Raw genomic sequence first — 8,901 nt, 5'->3', positions numbered from 1 at the left:
CTCCAAGAGAACGGGAGTGTCATCCCCAAACACGAATGAGGTTAACTTTTCTAAAGAACATTGGTTAGTGGCCAGGCGCGGTGGCTCACACCTATAATCCCAGCACTCTGGGAGGCCGCAGCAGGTGGATCACTTGAGGTCAGGAGTTTGAGACCAGCCTGATCAACACGGTGAAATCCCATCTCTACTAAAAATATGAAAATTAGCCGGGCATGGTGGCACATGCCTGTAATCCCAGCTACTTGTGAGGCTGAGGCAGAAGAATCGCTTAAACCCGGGAGGCAGAGGTTGCAGTGAGCCGAGATCATGCCACTGCACTCCAGCCTGGGCGACAGAATGAGACTCTGTCTCAAAACAAAACAAAAACAAAAAACATTGGTTAGTGTAGCCAAGAAAGATTTTTTACTTAAAAAATAAATCTGTTGTCCATGTAGTGTGTTGATTAAAAAAAAAAAAGATAGTCTTTGTTACAAATAAGATATTACATAATCATTAGTAAGATTATTTATGAAGAGCTTGTAATAATGTGGCAAAGTGGTTATGATATAAAGTTAAGCAAAAGAAAAAAGTAAATGCCAAATTATAAAAATAGTATATTGTTAGCTTTGCTTAAATATATATATACGCACACACAATCCACAAAAACAGGAATATACTTCACTCTGTAAGTGGTGGTTATCTCTGAGTGACATTTTATAGGATGTTCCCCCGCTTTTTTTTACTGTAATGTACATTCCAAATTATTAGATTAGTATATTTTACTTTTACAAATGGTGATTACACATTTTAATAGTTTCAGAATGTTAAGATCTTAAGAGACTAAGCTTAGTTCTACAGCTAGCGCATAGTAGCATTGCATAAATATTCTTCAATTAATGAAGTCATCACTTCATCGCAAGAGTGTACACAAAGTATCAGAACTATTAAAATGTTTGTGTGCACACCAGCCCCATCAATTCTGAATAATGCCCTATCTGCCATAATTATATATTCTTATTTTTGGGGTCCTCACTCCTTAAAGCAACATTGATGTTTCCCTTCATTCCTTCTCCCCAAGCACAGAGCAAAAAAAAAAAAAAAAAAAAAAAAAAAAGTCATTTGTTGTTTTAAAATCTTCATTTATTTTGGGATGTCACCACGGATTTTTCAGGTCTTAGACATGTAAGCATGCATTTCTACTTTTTTAGATTTTGAATAATGTAGAAATCTAGCCAAATTAATTGAGAATACTCTATTGAATAAATTTACAACTTTACTTCCAAGGTCCTGTTAACCTAAGCTAAAGATAAAAAAGCAGCAACAAAGTGCCGCTGTTATCTGGTTAAAACTGACAACTGTAAGATGTATGGATGATTTTCTACAAGTTTAGAAACAGGAAACAGTGCTTGCTGCACTTGCCACAGGGCATATAAACTGAGAAAGTTATGTAGAAATTCAAGATCAGAGGATGAGCACAAGGATGATCTTCAAGAACAAAACAGTGAACAGAGACCTTTGTGGTGGCAAGCAGTGACGTGAGGTTGTGTTTATGTGAATACAAACCCTCTCCTCCCAAGTCTGGTGACTACAGTGTTTTCTTCCCACCGTTTTTAATTGTGGAAATATGGTTGTCACTATTAACATATCAAACAGAAGTCTTGATATTATCTGCAGCTGGTCATTTGTTTAGGTTTTACCCGCAGGGAAAGTCTGGTGGCAGCCAGCCCCAGGACAGCCACGCGTGACGCAGAAGAGTCCTTGTTGTTCCCCCGGAGAGGAGGATGATGCAAGCAAATGCCACGCCTGATCCCTTTGGGTCTCCGTGGCAACAAGGCTGCTTGTCAGACCAGATGATAATGATCCATGATCTGGAAGAGGCTTATTCCATAACAGGAGGGAGGTTTCAAAGGTAACAGGTCAACAGCAATGCCTCGGCAACAGCTGTTTGTTATTGTAGTTGACAAGGACAAAAAGAGGACAAGGCTGCCAGAAGATACTGCATATGGAACAGAAGATTCTTGCCCTGGAAGAAGGCTAAGTTAAAGCCTCTCTTTATCTATAAATGATCCGTTGGTTAAAGAGGGTACCTCCCTTCTGAACATCTCAGCACCTCAACAAGAGAACTTCAAGTCTCTGCTATTTAGACATGTCATTTGTAAGTAAAAGAAATCAGGGAAGTTAATAGGAGGAAAGCTAGGAATGAAAGGAATTCATCACTACTGCAAATTTGTCCCTGAAGCAAGGCGAATCCCTGCCCATCTGGCTATGCCAGCTTTTTTTTTTTTTTCCCTTACTAGACCCCATTTGGGATTTTGTTGGTGTATTTGCTTGGATGTCTACCTCCTCTGTAGTTCCTGAGGTCAGGATTGCAGTCTCTTTTTTAAAAATTTTGTATCTATAGTGCCTGGCAAAGAAAAGAAGCTCCATCAATATTTACCAGTTGCTGGTGGCAATGGTAGTGGTAGTTGTATAGAAGTGGGGAAGGATAGAAGTATAGCTAAGTGATGGGACATTCTATTTCTACACCTTGTTTAACTGTGGAGGTCTCTGGGACTAGCCAGGCTAGCCAAGATTGGGACTTCTGGTGTCTTCTCCAAGAGAGGCAGAATGAGCCTAATGGTTTAGAACGTGGGCTCTGGAGCCAGACAAGCCAGATTAGAATCCCGACTCTACTCCGAGCAGTGTGAGCTTTGGCAAGTTACTTACCTTATCTGTGCCTCTGTGAGGATGAAACGAGTTCATTTGAATGATGCCTGGTACCCCAGAGGAACTATTAAACTTCAATTGACTCTGTTTCTAGTATTACTGCTCAATTTAGGAAGAAAAAACGTGCAGATGAGAAGAGCCTTTTGTTTCAAATTTTGAGTTTCACATTTAACCTTGCAGTTTTATTCCTGGGGAGCTTCTGCTGGATGGAAGATGAATCTGGTATCTAAGCTTCTCCTTAGAGCTGTCATTTAGACCAGTGCCAATCCCTAGGAGTACTTCTGATTTCCTGCTTATCTCCTGTGAATGAGTTAAGTCAATTCAAAAGAAAAGATAAATGGTCCAAACAAATCCATACTGTAATCCACTGTCCATGGGGCAATTCATTTGCCCTTGAATTATTATTATCTCCCTTACCAGATGCCAGATGTGCTTGACACTTCTGATCTTGAACCATGCTGGGCACCATGGCAAATTTTGATATTTGGTATCAAATATCAAAATATTTGATATTTTTTCCTTGATGCTTTTGAAGATACCTCCTCCATAACCACGATCTGTGACCAACACCCGAAAGGCTGAGGGAAACTAAAGCCAAGTTAGGGAAACAATGTAAATACCTGACTGATTAACACATATGGATGTCCAGGGAGTTGCTGGGTCTTCTCACCTCTATCCTCACCTGCCGTGAGCACACAGTGCTCCATGGATATATTAAAATTTGAATCAGTAAGTTAGGAATTTTATGAAGTGCCCTCTTGAAGCCAATGGAATAATGTCATCCATAACTATAAACCAGTAGCTAAATATTACCTAAGCACAGGACTCGGACTCTCTTTCATTTAGACCACCTGAAGCAGGTTCTCTTGCAACTGTAAAACAAAAGAAGAGAGAGAAAGAAAGATCACCATTTTGATGGTTTCCAGATACGCATAATCAAAAGGTTGAAAATGTCTACCAAGAATATTAAGTCATTACAACAGGTACCTTTTCTAATTAAAATTGTATTCCCACTGCATGGCTGCATCCTAATAAACTGAGAGGCATCAGCTACCTTATCTTTCACACCAGCTGTAAGTATGCTGATATACATATGTATATTATATTTGTATTATGTATAATATCTATATGCTATATGTATGTATAAAGTATAGCCCTTAAAAATTATTTCAAAGTCACACAATCATCTGAGTCACACAAACACATAGAAAAACAGATAAAGGTATGTTATGTAACTCACCTCCTATATCCAGATAAGTCTTCATTCAAACAAATACAATTATTTGATATTTTTACCTTGTTGCTTTTGAAGATACCTCCTCCATAACCATGATTGGGAATGGTCTGTATTGTAGCACTCAAGAAGTTCTTTTTTTTTTTTTTCCAAATAAACTGCTTATCTTAGAATAGTTTTAAAATTATAGAATTAATGTAATTAGTACAGTACTGGTACAGAGAGCTCCCTACCTAATGCTGAGTTTCCCTATTGTTAACATATTACATTAATATGGTACCTTTGTCACAACCAATGAATCAGTATTGATACATTATTTCCTCAGTTTTTCCCTAATGTCTTTTTTCTCTTTTCTTTTCTGAGATGGAGTCTCACTCTGTTGCCCAGACTGGAGTGCAGTGGCATGATCTTGGCTCACTGCAGCCTCCACCTCCTGGGTTTAAGCGATTCTTCTGCCTCAGCCTCCCAAGTAGCTGGGATTACAGGTGCCCACCAACACACTCAGCTAATTTTTGTGTTTTTAGCAGAGATGGAGTTTCACCATCTTGGCCAGGCTGGCTTCGAACTCCTTCCCTCAAGTGATCTGCTTGCCTCAGCTTCCTAAAGTGCTGGGATTACAAGGGTGAGTCACTGCGCCCGGCCCCTAATGTGCTTTTTCTACTCCAGGATCCCATCCAGGATACCACATTGCATTTAGTAGTCATGTCTCCTTAGGCACCTCTTAGCTGTGGCAGTTTCTTGGACTTTTCTTAGCTTTGCTGACCTTGATAGTTCTGAGGATTACGGGTCAGGTATGTTGTAGAATGTCCTTCCATTGGAATTTGTCTGATGTTTTCCCACGATTAGACTGGGTTAATGCATTTGATGGGAGGGAGAACACAGAGGCCAAGTGCCACTCTCATCATATCAAGGGTGCACACTATCAATCACTTGCCAATGTTAGGGAGTTGTTTTTAAGGTCAAAAGTAAATTCCTTTTGTTAAAGCAGTGGTTCTCAAAGTGTGGTTCCCCAAATCGGCAGTGTCAGCACCACCTGGAACTTGTTAAAAATGCAAATTCTTGGCTTTATCACAGGCCTACTAAATCAGAAACTCTGGGGGTGGAGCCCAGCAATCTGTCTGAACAAGTCTAGGTGATTCTGATGCACCTGGAGTTTAAGAACTGCCGTGTTGGTTGTCTAACATATTTGGCTTCGATGTATAAAAAGAATTCTCCTCAGTGCCCATCTATTAAGCCAGTGGTTCTCAACTCTGCTGCATTTCATGAATACCCACACCCGGGCATATATCCCCAGAGACTGATATCACTGGTTTGGGAGGGTGTCTTACTGAAAAGTTCCCAGGTGGTTCCAAGCCTAGACAGGGTTAAGGGCCCTCAGCTAACAGAAGTCTCCCTCTTCTACTCACGCTTTCCACCTTTCTAAGCTCTCCTTCCTTTCCCCCTTAGCCTTTGGAAGAATGGATCAATCAGTAGCCTGGTTTCTTAGAAAACATCAAAGAAGATTTAATGCTACAGAACTTCAGATTGGTAATAGCCATAAAGGTCAACTAGTTATGTGGTTTTAAAAGTTTTTTTTTTTCAGCAGACTCTTTCTTCAAAGAAAATCTTTATGGGGAAACCCAACCCAGTACAGAAAAAGAGAGAAAACCGAGTGGCTCTGAGTGAAGGGGAAGGGACTTGAGGTTGCTTCCGCTCCTCCTGACACTATCTAGCCATCACTGGGCTAGTTCAGCCTTCCCAGTCAATGGTTGTCCACCTTCTCCTTGATCCTCTCCCGCGTCAGGGGCTTCTCCACTTACCACGCCACTTCCATTTCAGTACCAAGCATCAAAGCTTTCTTTCCTTTGAGCCCCAGTTGGCTACACATTGATTATCACTTCCTATCACTAATACTAATTCCTTTCCTGGTGCTAAAGAAGAAAGATAGAGAGTCTTTCCCATAAAAAGCCTCTTTTTATTTCATAATTTAGGCACCCTTCTCCCTAAACAGCGGTTCTCAACTGGATTGTGCATTTGAATCAACCAACGCACTTTCAAAAGTCTCACTGCCCAGGATACATCCCAAATCAATCTGGCAGTGTCTCTTCACGTGGACCCAGGTAGACAAGAACCACATACAGCCTGGCTGGGGACCAAGCACCTTTGTCAGAGCCTCTCCCCTCAACCCCAGGCCAACAGGGACACGCTCTTTCTTAACAATTGACACTATTGGGAATCTCCTCATCAATCCATCTGCTCCCTTTAGAGAATGCTCCGTTATCCGGATCAAAAAACAAGTCATAATGGCACAATTTTCACAAACAGTTTTTATAGAATGAAGGCAAAAAGTTTAAGTACTGGGTTGATATAGCACCAAATTCTTTCTTTCTCAAGTTAATTAGAACAAAAAGATACCTATTTGCTTTGTGACTCAACAATCCAACTTCTACTCTGATGTCCCCCTTCCCCTATACTGGAGAGATTGTTCAAATGTTCCTACCTTTCCCGGAGCAGAAGCGTCTCACAGCTAGTATCCCTGCCCTGCCCTTGTTAAATGAGAGATAAATGATGTGATAGTTTTTTTGCAACTGCCTTAAGCAACTCCACCCAGATGGCCCAGCTGTTTGTTTGGTGAAGATTTCTCTCTCCTCTTCTGCCCCCTCTTTCTGACCCATTAGTCAGAAAATAACTGGGCTGTGCAAATGTAGGTTGCGTAGGTTGTCAGGTTCACCAGCCTCCAAATGGCCGGTCCCGAATCCTCTTAACCAGTATTTCCAGAATGAAGTTAAGATCATGTAGGCCATTAGCCAAGGAGTTTAGCTAGAGAGGGAGGGGTAAAGCACAATCCTTGCTTTGAAGTATCTAAACACTCACCGGCCAATGACAATTACTTGTCTCCACTAGGCTGAAGAACATATTTCAGTTGTTCCTATCTCCACTGAAAAACTTGCCTCCTCTATATGACATGACTCATAGTCATTAAGTCCAATGTGGAGCGCAAAGAGGTTGATGTTTTCCTAACCATTGTATTCTAAGTCTCAGTCAACTCAATCAACTGCACCAAGTTGCGGTACATTGCTGAGGTAAACATGGAATTGTGCTGAGAGTTTTGTCTTAAACTCATGCCATCCATCTTCAGTGGGACCCTCGATTCTCTCTTATAATCATTTTACTTTTCCTTACTAAACTTGATACTGTATGCCCCACAATAGTGTTTCAGAACTTCCTTCTAAAATTTCAGTTTTCTCATCTTTAAAATAAGGATAATCATAGCATCTACTTAGTAAGGTTGTTCTCTGTACCTAATACATGCTGTTACTATTATTATATGTTATTATCTATGCTAATATTATATGACATGAATAATGAAATAGCAAAATAATATTTTCTACTCATCTCAAAGTTAAGAAACTTTTTTAGTGTCAGCTATATGCTAGTTATTCTGTTAACATGACACTTTGATATATAGCCCCTAAGATCCCAACTCCCTTCCACTCTCTTTCCCTCATCTTATTGGCTTTCTTTCTTGCTAATATCAAGGCAAGTCCATGGAAGCCCCTCAATGTTCCCCTGCATCTTAGAATTTCTCCATGTCATCAAAGTTCCTGTTTTTCTTTCCTATTCTCTCTGAAAACCATCTCTGCTCCACTCCACAACCCTGGCCCTTCCCACACTAAGTATGGTGCCCCAGGGAGGATTTCCCCTTCAGCTCCACCTACGAGCTCTCAGCATGCAGCCCACAAAGTTTAAAATTGGGTCCTTACTCTTGAAAAAACGAAAACAGAGTCGAGGTGCCAAAAAAAAGAAAACCTACAAGATAGCTCATAACAAGTGCCAACTGAGTCACTCAGAAAAAAAAAAAAAGAGAGAGAGAAATGCCACTACCTTCAGCAAAAGGGAACCATTGAACTCCAGTTGAAACAATACTATTCCCCAGAGGGAAAAAAGTTAACTCCAAAAATTTTGTCATCATATTAATAACATTTTAATATCTCATCTTTTTTATAAGGCAGTTTCACAAAATTATTTCCTTTAAACCACTTAGAGAGGTAGATTAAGGAATATTCTGCCCATTTTACAAATGAAGAAACTGAGATGCAGAGAAGGTTTAGGAGAATTCCCAGCGTGGGCAGCTAATAAGTTGTAGAGCCAGGACTTCAATGTGGGTCTTGGGAGCCCCTCTCCCCTGCCCTTTCTTGTAGGCCACATTGACTTTCTGCTGGAGGACATCACCATTTGTTCATCTACCATGATGCTGGAAACTTAGCAGTATGTTTTCACATCTGCCCATTACAACTCTAGGCGGTCAGTCTAATTACCTGCATTTTAGAGGTAAGGATGACTTTGTGAGGAGGGGGAGTGGAAGGAGGGAGTCTGTTAAGTAAGTAGCCCAAATCCTACTGCTAAAAAGCTCTAAAGTTGGCATATAAATTCAGGGCTCATGAACCTGAATTTTATTTATTATTTGTAAGAAATTGTATTTCTTTTTTTTTTTTTTTTGCCTGTGAGAGCAAAAGATAACACACACACACATACAAAATGAAAGCTAAGTCTAAAACAAGTAGTAGTGATAGCAGAAAAAAAAATATATATATATATATATATTTATATATACACTCATGGTTAGGCAACTTGTCAGCCAAGCCTGGGCCATAAAACAGGATAAAAAAGGTTTGGTTAATAGCTAAAATTACTCAGCTATTCTATAAATGCTAATTATTAAGTTATTTATGAAAGGAAAAGGATTTTCATTTGATTGTCCCGTGGCTTTTATTGCTCTCTAAGATAACATAAATTTCCCTTCCAGGACCCCTTCAATGATTAAGGTGCATAGCTGTGATCTATAAGCCTATGCAGACCTATCACCCACATAGATCAGCTCTGACAAATGATTTGATGGCTTATGTTTTTTCAGATAAATTCAATTTTTTGTATTTCATTGGAATGTAGATACTTATAAAAAGTACCTTAAATAATCTGAATCTTGAGATGTTAGAAACATT

General features: G+C 39.8%; 1 long non-coding RNA gene across 1 annotated transcript; it reads right to left on the bottom strand.

Annotated features, from left to right (window-relative positions):
- Positions 1 to 1,101: 1,101 nt before the first annotated feature.
- LOC117097468 lies at positions 1,102 to 8,454 on the bottom strand. The gene is made up of 3 exons (XR_004442946.1): positions 6,399 to 8,454; positions 3,499 to 3,557; positions 1,102 to 3,273 (listed from the first exon to the last, which is right to left on the bottom strand). It is a non-coding gene; the product is annotated as an uncharacterized LOC117097468 (long non-coding RNA).
- Positions 8,455 to 8,901: the final 447 nt, after the last annotated feature.

This window comes from Trachypithecus francoisi, unplaced genomic scaffold (assembly GCF_009764315.1).
Source record: "Trachypithecus francoisi isolate TF-2019V2 unplaced genomic scaffold, Tfra_2.0 Lachesis_group15, whole genome shotgun sequence".
NCBI lineage: Eukaryota > Metazoa > Chordata > Mammalia > Primates > Cercopithecidae > Trachypithecus > Trachypithecus francoisi.
This window is presented reverse-complemented; position numbering and strand designations above follow the sequence as displayed.